Source organism: Coptis chinensis, chromosome 9 (genome assembly GCF_015680905.1).
Source record: "Coptis chinensis isolate HL-2020 chromosome 9, ASM1568090v1, whole genome shotgun sequence".
Classification (NCBI taxonomy): Eukaryota; Viridiplantae; Streptophyta; class Magnoliopsida; order Ranunculales; family Ranunculaceae; genus Coptis; species Coptis chinensis.
In genome coordinates this window covers 40318536-40329959 of record NC_141464.1, presented here as the reverse complement: position 1 = coordinate 40329959, position 11424 = coordinate 40318536, and the positions used below count along the sequence as shown (strand labels likewise).

The 11424-nt window shown below is 39.6% G+C and overlaps 2 pseudogenes; both read left to right on the top strand.

The window, feature by feature from the left end:
• On the top strand, positions 1-6152 carry LOC147475978 (T-complex protein 1 subunit gamma-like; annotated as a pseudogene).
• A 3416-nt stretch (positions 6153-9568) lies between these two features.
• On the top strand, positions 9569-10621 carry LOC147475977 (uncharacterized; annotated as a pseudogene).
• Positions 10622-11424: the final 803 nt, after the last annotated feature.

The window sequence follows — 11424 nt, the reverse complement described above, 5'->3', positions numbered from 1 at the left end:
ATGCTCAAGATGGAAGAGGTACATCGAGAACATTTGTGCTCGATTCGAAGTTCAAGCCCGACTTGGTAATCATAGAGAAAGGACTTAGTGATCCGGCTTGCCATTTCCTAAGCAAAAGGCCTGGAGTAAGTGCTATCAGGAGGCTAAGGAAGACCGATAGCAATGGGATAGCTAAGGCCCGTGGGCGCAGCTTGTTGTGAACAGACCGGAGGAGCTTCGTGAATCTGATATTGGGAGTAGAGCAGGACTCTTTGAGGTAAGGAAGATCGGAGATGAGTTCTTTGCCTTCATCGTGGAGTGCAAAGACCCAAAAGCCAATCGTTCTTTTAAGAGGGGCTAGCAAGGACCTCTTGAACGAAGTCGAGAGAAACCTTCGTGTACCTTTGTAACTTATGTCGAATGCTTCTTTGTCCCGTATGTGAACACTCACGTAAGATGTACCTATTAAACAGGATGCCATGTCGAGTAGCAAGAAACATTATTAAACATCCAAAGCTTGTCCCCGGTGGCGGTGCATCGAGTTGATCAGATTGCAACGTTGAAGCGAAAAGTTCAACTATTGAAGGCATTGAAAAGGTGAAGAGTGATGTTTGAAGTTGGTTAATTTATTTTAATTTCTTGTAATTTTCTCGAGTGCAAGTTTGGAGAGGTTGCGACTTGTGACCAGTGGTCGAGCAATTGATTAATAAAAAGGTTCTTCCGTATATCAAAACAATGTAACCCATGCAAAACTTGCTTCCGCCATTTGGTTCTTGACATCTTGTTAGTCATTGGGGAGTATTATTACCACGCTTGTCGATAGTGTCACCTCACTTATAAAGATGCATCATTCTCAGACCGCCGCTTCTCTTGTCTTATTGACCATCAATCAATAAACTTAGAATACGTGGTATCATTCGGTTGATCTAAAACTCCATTCTTCGTTTTTCTTTTCTTTCTTTGTTTCATTCCCTACTTTACTTCTTTTTTGTTATTTTTGGCGCCAAAAGTTTCGTGGATTTCTCTGCATGTATTATGAAGCCAACACTTTTTTTGTTATTTTTGGCGTCAAAAGTTCGTGGATTTCTCTGCATGTATTATCGAAGCCAAAGTGGTTGGTTTGAGTTGTAGCTGAGTTTACAATTTGGGAATGTCATCTAAAGCTCAATTAGCACAATGAAGTTTGATTGCGATCTTTTTTTTTTTTCTATTGAAGTGGGAACTTGTCTTATATAGATTTTGGAGAGCTTACTAAACACCTACCTCAAGATGCATCCTTTATACCTTCCCGAAGCCTCTTTGTGGAGCAAATCTGAATCTTTTAACTTGAGCAAGCCAAATTTGTCGGGCACATTGAGAAGAAGAATGAGAAAAGCATTATATCACAAAGCACTTCATCGGACAAAAAGTTGAAACTTAAGAGTTCAAACACATCGGACGATGGGAACCTCAAGCGACCTACAATATTGGAAGTTCTCGAGAAGAGCGGAGCCGCGGAGCCAGGAAGTGCCAAATGAGGGATTTTCAGATCGGGTCATGCACGCGGACCGAATCTCAAAGATTCAGATTGTCATGCCGATTCTAATGGTCCACCCCTGTTGAAATCTCTGCAGTTACCAAGATTTTAGATGGGAAGAGATTCAAATTTAGAGAATTATCGGTTATTTGTTTGTCCATTCTAACCTTTTCAAGGGTATGTATATTTGCTCACAACAGTTTACTATTGAGAATAGTTAGTATATATTTGTATTTTGATTTTAAACCATGTTCTAAGTCTTCTCTTCTTAGTAAATGTTTTCCACCATGGTTGCCTAAATTTATTTTTTTTTAGATTTACGTAAACTTTTTGGAGTACTTTGAATGATTTGAGCCCACAATTCGATGCGGTTGAATATATCCTTTTATATTGCGGACTCAAGGTAATCGTTGTTCAGATCCCGCACCGAGGTAATCCCTGTTAGCTTTAGGTGGATGTGGATTTTGTGTTTGCAAATATGTAGTAACCAAATTTCTTTGCCTTAACATCTAATTTTCGTACTAGTTACCCTCGCAGATCTTTACCTTCGCGTGGAGCTTTGCCACAAACTGGACTTGTTTGACCCGCCGGACCAAACAAAATTCAGTTGGATGCTTAAGGGTTCCATTCAAGAATAACAAAGTGATATCCGTGAATTCGCGGAACAAAATCGAGGAAGTTATTTCCAAGCTTGAAGAAACATTTCGATTGCAGCAGGTTTGTGTTCTCGATTGAAGGTAAGCCGCAACCAATATATATGCTAACAATTTGGGGAAAACCACGCATCAATGCTTCAATTCGCATTTCATAATTTTATGGTGTTGTAGGTGATGAAATTTGTCAAGAGCATTGGAAATTCCAATCTGCCTCTCCTCTTTGAAACCCGGATATGCCCGGCTTGGTGGTTTTAAATCTTCAAGAGCTGGTTCGGGTCTTTAAAGAAGTTCTTAGGTGCTTAAGCAAGGTGTAGTAGCTTCCAGATTTTGTGCTTCTTTCCCAAGGAAATTGCCAAAAGATTCGATTTAGAAAATCACCGAGGAAATAAGTTCCGAATGCGGATGTTAAATCTTCCCGATATCAAGATGAATACTCCAAGACTATTAGATCCGCTTAACACCTTCCGACCCCATCGAGAATCCCGGATAGTCTTTTTTTTCGGCATCCAACCAATCCCTTCACCCGGAAACATAGATTACATGTATTGTGGCATTTTTTCATTTCGGAAGGTGTCTTGGACTCGAGGTTGTAAAAGTTGTAAAGTCATCTGTTTCATATGGTGTTTTGTGAAGTTAATGGATAGCGTCGGGACCTCTCTTTTGGTTTTGACTAAAACCGCTCTTCTTTGCGTACCTGCTCAGATTCGTTTTTTTTCGGGCATCCGAGGTACTAGTTACTCTAGAGTCTATTGTAAGTTCTCGCTCAATCGTTCCTTGACAAGTTGCTTGAAGGGAGTGGGAAAAGTACGCACCTAGGAGTTGTCCGTAAAGTCATTCCTTTAATGCAAAAGAGACTTGGAACTTATGCGCACCAATTGTTAACACATAACCTGGGACTCGGAAAATTTTGAGAATGGTTCAAGAGTAAAGTGAGTGTTTATTCAGACCATATTTTCTTTTCCTTATATTTTTAAAATGTGATTGCAATTAGATCTAGGAGCGAATCGTTGACACGCTTTTCCTCGACACCTTATTGTATTACACTTACTCTTCTTGGGAGAGATCATACAGAGGATATTGCACATCTACTTTGAAAACAGTGAATCTATCGCTGATTTGCTTGAGGAATTTGCTTGTTCTATCTTGTCTCGGGTGACTTACTTTCAATAAGAACTTTTTTATAATTGTGTTTTCAAAAACAATTTCCACTCCTCAAATCATTTACATCTTTTCGATGCAATAGTTATTCGAAGCTTATTTAACACATTCCAAAATCTCTACGATATGTTAAGAATTAATTTTTGTTTCGGGCTCCCTCATGCAATACTAGATCGCCGAGGAAGCTCCTCATGGTTTCCCAACATTATCTTGCTTGCAACATTTGTAATTTGGCATCGGGTATCGGTAAGTGGTCTGTCAATATTAAATTGTCATGTATACCTAATTATATATCGAAAGTATTTACACATGGAGCTATCCCATGCGCAAGACTAAGAGAATCACGCAATTCGAACAAGTTGGTAGGCACACGAATCTTATTATACTTTTAGCACCAATTCTACAACCACAGATTTTTGGAGGTTTTATTGTTTTTCCGCATCCGTGTAGGTTAAAGAAGTAACTTTGCTAGAAAAATCCCGGGGCAAACATTCAAGTCGAATCTGTGAAAGGAGTACTAAGTAAACTACACCACCGTGAATGTGGTTGTATCTTTGGTTAATATGTGCAAGGCTCATGATAAGGTTGGTACTTTAGGAAAGAAATCGAGAGATATCTATTTGTAAGGTCGGAATTTCAAATTTAAGAAGTAGGACAATTATCTTATCTTTGAGCATTGATCTCTTGATTGGATTTCGATAAGAGTTTCCACAAGAGTTTTGGGAGAGATTGATTGTTTATCTGTGATGGTGATACTCAAATCTGTTTGCATGAAACATTTTTTACTTCATCGATTTGCGACTTCCGGTCTTCCATCGGACTCAATTCCTTTCCAAAGGTGTGATAAACGTATTGAGAAAAACATATTGATTTATTTTAGCTTCTATACGGTGTAGCTGTGCATGCATTGGCAAATGAAATATGGTGGGAAGTTTGTCGATTCTTTTCTCGAAAGGTAGATACATTTATTATTATGTTAAATTGTTTTTACACAATAATGCGAACTACAAAACTTTCATTTGCATGATGAAATTCAACTGCTTTTTCAGTTTTTGACTTCCTACAAGCTCATTTCCAAGTGCACGGTGAAATAATTATACAACCGGTAAGACGTGAAGTACAATTTACCTAGGTGGAGGTACATTCTCGTTCAAAATGTTGGTCCAAACTCCAAACCTTACATAAACTCTCTCATTTGACATAGCTCAAAGAGCTTCAAAGAGCGACAAGAACAATACAAACTCTCTCGTTCGAAGCCAAGGTTAAGTATTGCATACTTTCGAACTGTTGTGATTTTTAAGTTCAGACTTGGGGTTGATCCCATACCTTTTAATGGTTGACAAATTATTTTGCAACCATCGGTTATTTCGTACTAGTAAAATATATTTAATGGGGTAGAAAGAAGAAAGCGGGATCTCCATTTGGACTAAAGTTCTACAATTACATTTTTGTTTTGGTAGGGCTCTAAACGAACAATGATAACTACTAAAATTCTCACGCGCAAAGCGGTCCATGGAGCGCTTCTTGTTCCGCGGTCAAGGCTCTCCTCCATAATACGTCAAATGGATGCACATTTTGGATGGGTATACCTTTTCTTCAAGTGGTTTTCCCATTGGTTGTAGTATCTCACAAAGTCTACATAAATTGAATGAATTTACAACGTGGGATAACTTGGATGGTAAGATAACAATTGATATTGATACTGAGGCAACTTGAAACACAAGGATTTGTTCGGTCGGTGGTGAGCTCCCGGTTGTATGCCGATGAAAATAATGATATTGATGAAGATGCACATGTTGACATGGATCCGGATGTTCTTTGAACAACCCCTCAAAGAATCTGCGGTCTACATGGAGAAGATGGACCGGTGATTAACTCCATTAGATATAAGTGATAGATAAACCTTGTTTGCCTTACTAAACAGAAATGAATTGGTTTTTACAAAGACTTGTGATACAACCGATAAACGTGATATGTACATAATAGAGCAGTGGAGCACAATCACACGCTTAGAAGGCAGTTGTCAAAGCATATACTGAAATGCTTTAAACTTTTTCTTCGGATCATCCTACAGTGGCCATATGAAGCTGCAGCAATAGCATTTGAAGCAATACCGCGGACTCTGGCACAAAATTGTGGGGTCAATGTCATCCGGACGATAACTTCTTTGCAACGAAAGGTAGGGCTTCCACCTGCTTTGCTATATGAATTTGGGTATTAGGTACATAATGACGAGAGAAATTATAAATACTCCGTCGCTTTGTAATGTTGATTTACATGTTGCAAAGATGCTAATGGTGAGAACCCGTGGATTGGCATTGATGGTAATATCTTGGGGAAGTCACAGAGATATGAAAGGAAATATGGTATGCCCTCTCTCTCTCTCTACCTTAAGTTCTCGTTATTATAATGAGTACTATATTTTAATGGTAATTTTCAGATCCGGGATGCATATAATGTGAAGGCACAAACTTTTAAAACAGCCATTGAGGCTGCTTGTATGCTTCTGAGGATTGATGATATTGTAAGTGGAATCAAGAAGAAGCAACCTCCTGGTGCTAGCCAAAGTTGAGGAAGAGGGTGATGCAGATGGTGAGCAGATACTTCCAGAATAAGACCTTCAAGTGCGGTGTTATTATCCGTTGTTGCTTCAGAGTTTGCCAATTGGTGGAAAGTTTTGTGGGTTGTGGAAAGTTTGTTTGCGAGCAAGTTTTGAACTATTGCTTGCATAGTTTGGATTTTGTGCCGTCTTTCTAAATTATGGTAATAAACAAATTCTTATGCATACATACTGTGTGTTTGGAAAAATATATGTTTATGAATATTTTCCATGTTTGTACTTAGGGCCCCGCACCAACCCGGTAGTAAAGAGTGTGGGTATTACGAATGAAGTTTATGAGAGAAATAATGGAAGCTTGTTCGGATAATTCTTTTGAAAATAAGGTATAATTAGGTCATACACTAGCATTCTCTATTTTGTGTTATTCTTCATTATTTAGTTATTATATACTTTTTATCTTTGATCGTGCGGATGACAAATCTATCCCTCAAAGATACATACACACAAGAGGAACTTGATGTTGTTCGACTTGAAATTCTTAGATTCATTCAAAGACAATTGAGCGTTCGAGCCAAGCGTCGAAGTCTTAGCTAGGTTTTGACCCTTTCCAGGTTAAGGTGTGGTGCTTGGTCTCACCATTTTTGATATTTTAGATAGAACAAATAGATTGTTTTTTTATTGATGCAACAAGTTAGGTCATTATTATTTTGATATAACAAGTAAATTTGGATGTTTCTTTCATTATTGACGACTCAAAAAAAAGTTCAAAATTCTTTTAGCAATTCAATGTCTTTGTGTTGGATGTGTAAATTTATTTCTTTTGTTTGTGTTGCATTATGAATTGCTTATTTGAGCAATGTGTTTTAAATCCGGTGTGGATATATATGGTGAAAATGGGCAGGTTGCGGGTTGAATGAATATGATTAGAATCAAATAATTAGGGGTTTTATAAAAAAAAAAAACTATAAACCACGGTTTGATAAGAACCGAGGTATAAGCAATTTATATAACCCACGGTATGTAATGACTATACACCACGGGTTTAATAAGAACCGAGGTATAATCGATATATATATAATCCACGGTTTGTATCAAACCGTGGTATATATCATCATATTCCCCACGGTTCACATCGAATATGGCGACTTTTTCGGGCTATTAACCACGGTTTGTAAATTCTAATACCACTATTTTACTAAAAACCGTGGTATATAAGAGATATTTTTCCCCACGGTTTTATTAGAAGTATTTGTCACGGTGGTTGTTACCACGGTATGAAAACAAATGGCTAAAGGCTTTTTACCCACGTGAAATAACTTGATTGGTATATGGCTTTTTTCAGTAGTAGTGTAGTCGTCGAATCGACATACTCCCCTACCAACTACTACTCGGCAGCGTCTTCATAATCGTCGGCCCCGTGAACTCTTTCGCCTAACTTTCAACATGCATCGGGGAGATTAGACTGCCTACCAGAAATTGCATATCCAACAACTCGAAGACGTACAATTCGTTCCAGACATACTTCTTCTCGGGTTATGACCGCAGTGGCATCTCAACCTGAGAGTTCAATGCATATTCATAGGATACCTGATAAGCCAGAATCCTCTATAAGTAATCACATGGTTAGAAATTATGCAGAAATCTCTTCAGCAAAGGAGAGGGTCGATGATCTAGATGAAAATTGCCCGCTCATGGAATGGGTTCGTATGGTTGGAAATCTGTACAAAATTCTTTGCCAAGGGAGACTATATCTGATTTACCAAAAAATCTACCCCATATGCAAAGGGTTGACAATCTACCAGATCCAACAGAGACTTCAAGAGGTTATGACAGGGTTGGAAGTCAAGCAGATAAATCTTTGCAACTAGATAGTGTATCTGATTTTGATTTAGCAGACAATTGTCCCCTCATTCAGTGGCTCCGTAATCCAAGGGTTGTAGGCCCAGTTGATAATATTTGCCTGACACCGTTTCATGCTGAACCTTCTAGACATAATTCTTTGCAAAGAAGTTGGGATTCTAATCAAAACAGCATTTCCCACACAAGGCAACGAGTGGAGCAACACACAAGGCAACGGGTGGAGCAAAAAAGGGCTAAAAATACTGCAAAAAAGAAAAGAGCCCGCAAAAGCGGACAAAGTGAGCAAAGATGCATCGACCCAGTCAATTAATAGTGCTAGAAGAAAAGTTGCACGCATTTGCGAAACCTCCAAGCACCGAGATGCTCATCGTCGCCTAGACACTGCTCGTAAAGCTTTCGCTCGTGCATTGCACATGGATGGATTACGAAATTCCAGACAAACTCGTAGAAGATCAGCATTTGTAAGGCAAAACCCTGTTGAAAGGGTTGTTCAAAACGCCCTTAATGCGTTTCGTAGCAGAGTTGTTGGGCGAAGAGTTGCACGTCAAACAATTGCCCGTCAAAGAGTTGTTATTGCTCGTCAAAGAGTTATTTCACAAAACGTTGTTCATCAAAGACTTCCTGGTGTACAACTGATGGTGTGTGAAGACAATATCCGTGAAAACCCTTATCTGCCACCTACTATAGACGACTACATACCACTCTCCAACGCACAAGTATTTAGAAAATCATGCAATGATATTTCATGGGTCAGTTGTCCTCTATGCAAAAGAAAATTTCCCGATCTAAAGATTTCTGCAGGTATTTGCTTTTCTTTGTATATTTTCTAGGAATATGTTAACCTCGCTTTATAACAATAATTGATGCGGTATTTGTACCTCTTGCAAGTTGGATAACGGGCCAACACTTGCCGGCATGTTCGTTGTTAACAATTCAATGGATCTGGGCATTGTACCTCCGAACCGTCTCTCGTTTGTCCGATTTAGAAAGAATTCTCATTGCCGTGGTGCACCCCATGATTAATGTGGTATCGCGTGTTAGGGTCAACAATACAAGTACTGATGGTAATGTGATCAATTTTTCCCAAGATGTCAATCTGATTGCCATCGTTCTTCCATTCAAGCCCGGCTGATTTGTCCGCAATTCTTTGTCGTTAATAGAGGGGGCCACATGCAAGCAAGGAATTCCGTTCGGCGAGAATTTGTAATGCGCACACGACCTTTAGTTTGGTTGAAAACTTATCATCGGTACTATAATGATATAATTATTGACGATGGAACTATCGAAGGACTACCTGTTGATGGACAACCTGATGACCTACCACATATGTCCCGACCTGTGGAATATGTCGACGACGATGTTTCTGCCATACCTAGGGAAGCCGATGACGATGACGGGCCACCTCACTTGCATAACCAGGATTTGCACATTGATGAGTTTCATGCTATTGGAACTATTTCTATTGCGGCAGAACCCAATCAACAAGCACGTCTCCAGAGGGCATTTATGGTACAAAGTGTAGATCAAACTAATGTTCATATGCCTTTAACAACTCACATCATTGATGAGTTTTCAACCCCAGGGTATATTGTTATGGCATTTCCAACTTTGTTTCCTTACGGTGATGCTGATCTACGTCAAGCTCGCCAGCGGAAAGTCAATCCATTGCCGTACTTCCAGTTTTTGATGAAATATCATGATGGGCGTTTTGCTAGAGATACGAGGTTCCCCTACTTTGCTTGGAACTCTCTTTCAAGGTGGCAGGCACTTTCTTTAGGCGATGTTTTTGTGAGGAAGAATCCAGGGGATGCTGAGTTGTCAATTGAGGAAATTCGGAATATGGTTTCGTCCGGGGACAAGCAATTAGCTAATCGTGTCTCTTACTTTGCTAACAACATTCGTGGTACCCGGTCTTATTGGTATACAAGATTGAAAGAGTTGACTGCCATGGTTAAACAGTTAGGTGCACCAACCATTTTCTTCACACTCAGCGCTGCTGACATGCAATGGCCAGAACTGTTTTGTATTTTAGATCCTTCTAATGATCTTGAAAGGATGTCTCCTTTAGATAAAAGAAGGGACGCGAAAATTAATTAATGATAACCCAAATGTTGTCGCTTGGTTATTTCAAGCAAGAGTGGAATTCTTCTTTTGGGCTTACTTACGAGCTGAGTTCTCTGTGGTTGATCATTGGTACCGGTTTGAGTGGTAAAATCGTGGTAGCGGTCATGTTCATGGATTTCTTTGGCTAGCAGATGCTCCAGATGTTACTAAGATTGCTACAAGTGCTACCGATAGATCTAATGTCATTGAATATTTTGATAGACTTGTTTGCACTATGAACCCAGACCCCAGCATGTCTAGAAATCTGCAAGACCATCCTTGTGCACACACTTTGCCACTCGATTTACAACTTGATACAGACGAAAATGACTATGTTTCGTTGGTCAATTGGGTCATGCGACACTCTATATGTGGGAGTCATTGTTTGCGCTTACACAAAACAACCAAACAAATGGTATGTCGCTTTAGATACCCATTTGATGTAATTGGTGAGTCGAAGATTGTAGAAGAGCCTCCCAACAGTAACATGTATCGTTTCCTCAGCTGCCGGAATGATGAACTAGTCTGTTCCCACAATCGAAAGATTTTGCGGACTGGCGTGCAAACATTGATTGGTCGCCGTCCCTTTCGGTGCAATCTGTTGTCAATTACATTGCTAAATACGCCGCTAAATCTGAACCAGCTTCAAAAAGTTTCAGAGATACTTTTCAAGATATTGTTGAAGATTTTCATCGACCCTGTCAAAATGCAAGATCTGCTTTCAAGCGGCTACTTATGAAAAGTGTCTCTGAAAGAGATATTTCGCCCAAAGTATATGTCACGTGCTAATGGGGTACCCATTAACCCGATCATCCAGAAAGTTTGTACTCTTAAATGTTAGTGAAAAGAGCATGTTAGCATCAATTGTACGCCGTCGAAGAGTGGCCGATGATGATGAAATTGTTGGAACAGATCCAACCTTTGTAGGAAGATATCTGCAACGACCTTCTTGCTATGAAAATACTTCCTCCCCGAATATGGCAAAGAGACATTACTTCAAGCGCCGAGGTTTGGCACACTTCTAGAGTGGAAGCAGCAAGGCGTTTGGTTCCCGAGCTAGGCGGTGACATCCTACCAAACACTGAAAAATGGGAATCATTTTGTCGTCAACAAGTCTTAATTCATCACCATTATCGAACTCTCGAAGAAGCTCGGGGAGAATTTTCTTTGTGGTCCGAAAGATACTATGACTTGGGTTTCAAATCACTCATAGGATTATTCTTCCGAACCGATAGATGAAGAGCTTGAAGATGGTATTGAGGTAGAGCTTGGTATGCAAGACTTACTTAGGGATGAGTGGATGATGGCAAAGAAGAATGGGGCCCATGTTTGTCCTTGGGAAACTGTGGAATTAGGAAGGAGAGACTTCGACATTTCACATAATCAATGAAGGTTTACATCAATATCCAAATATAGAAATTGATAGAAAATTTGTTCATGCTCTGGCGTGGTGGCAATGAACTAAATCATGAACCTCAAACCGTTGTACCGGATCATGATTTATCTAATGAACAAAGATCGGCTCATGATATGGTTGTTAGAGCACTACAAGTTGGAGCATGTATTCGGGTTCATTGTTTGTGGGGAGCAGC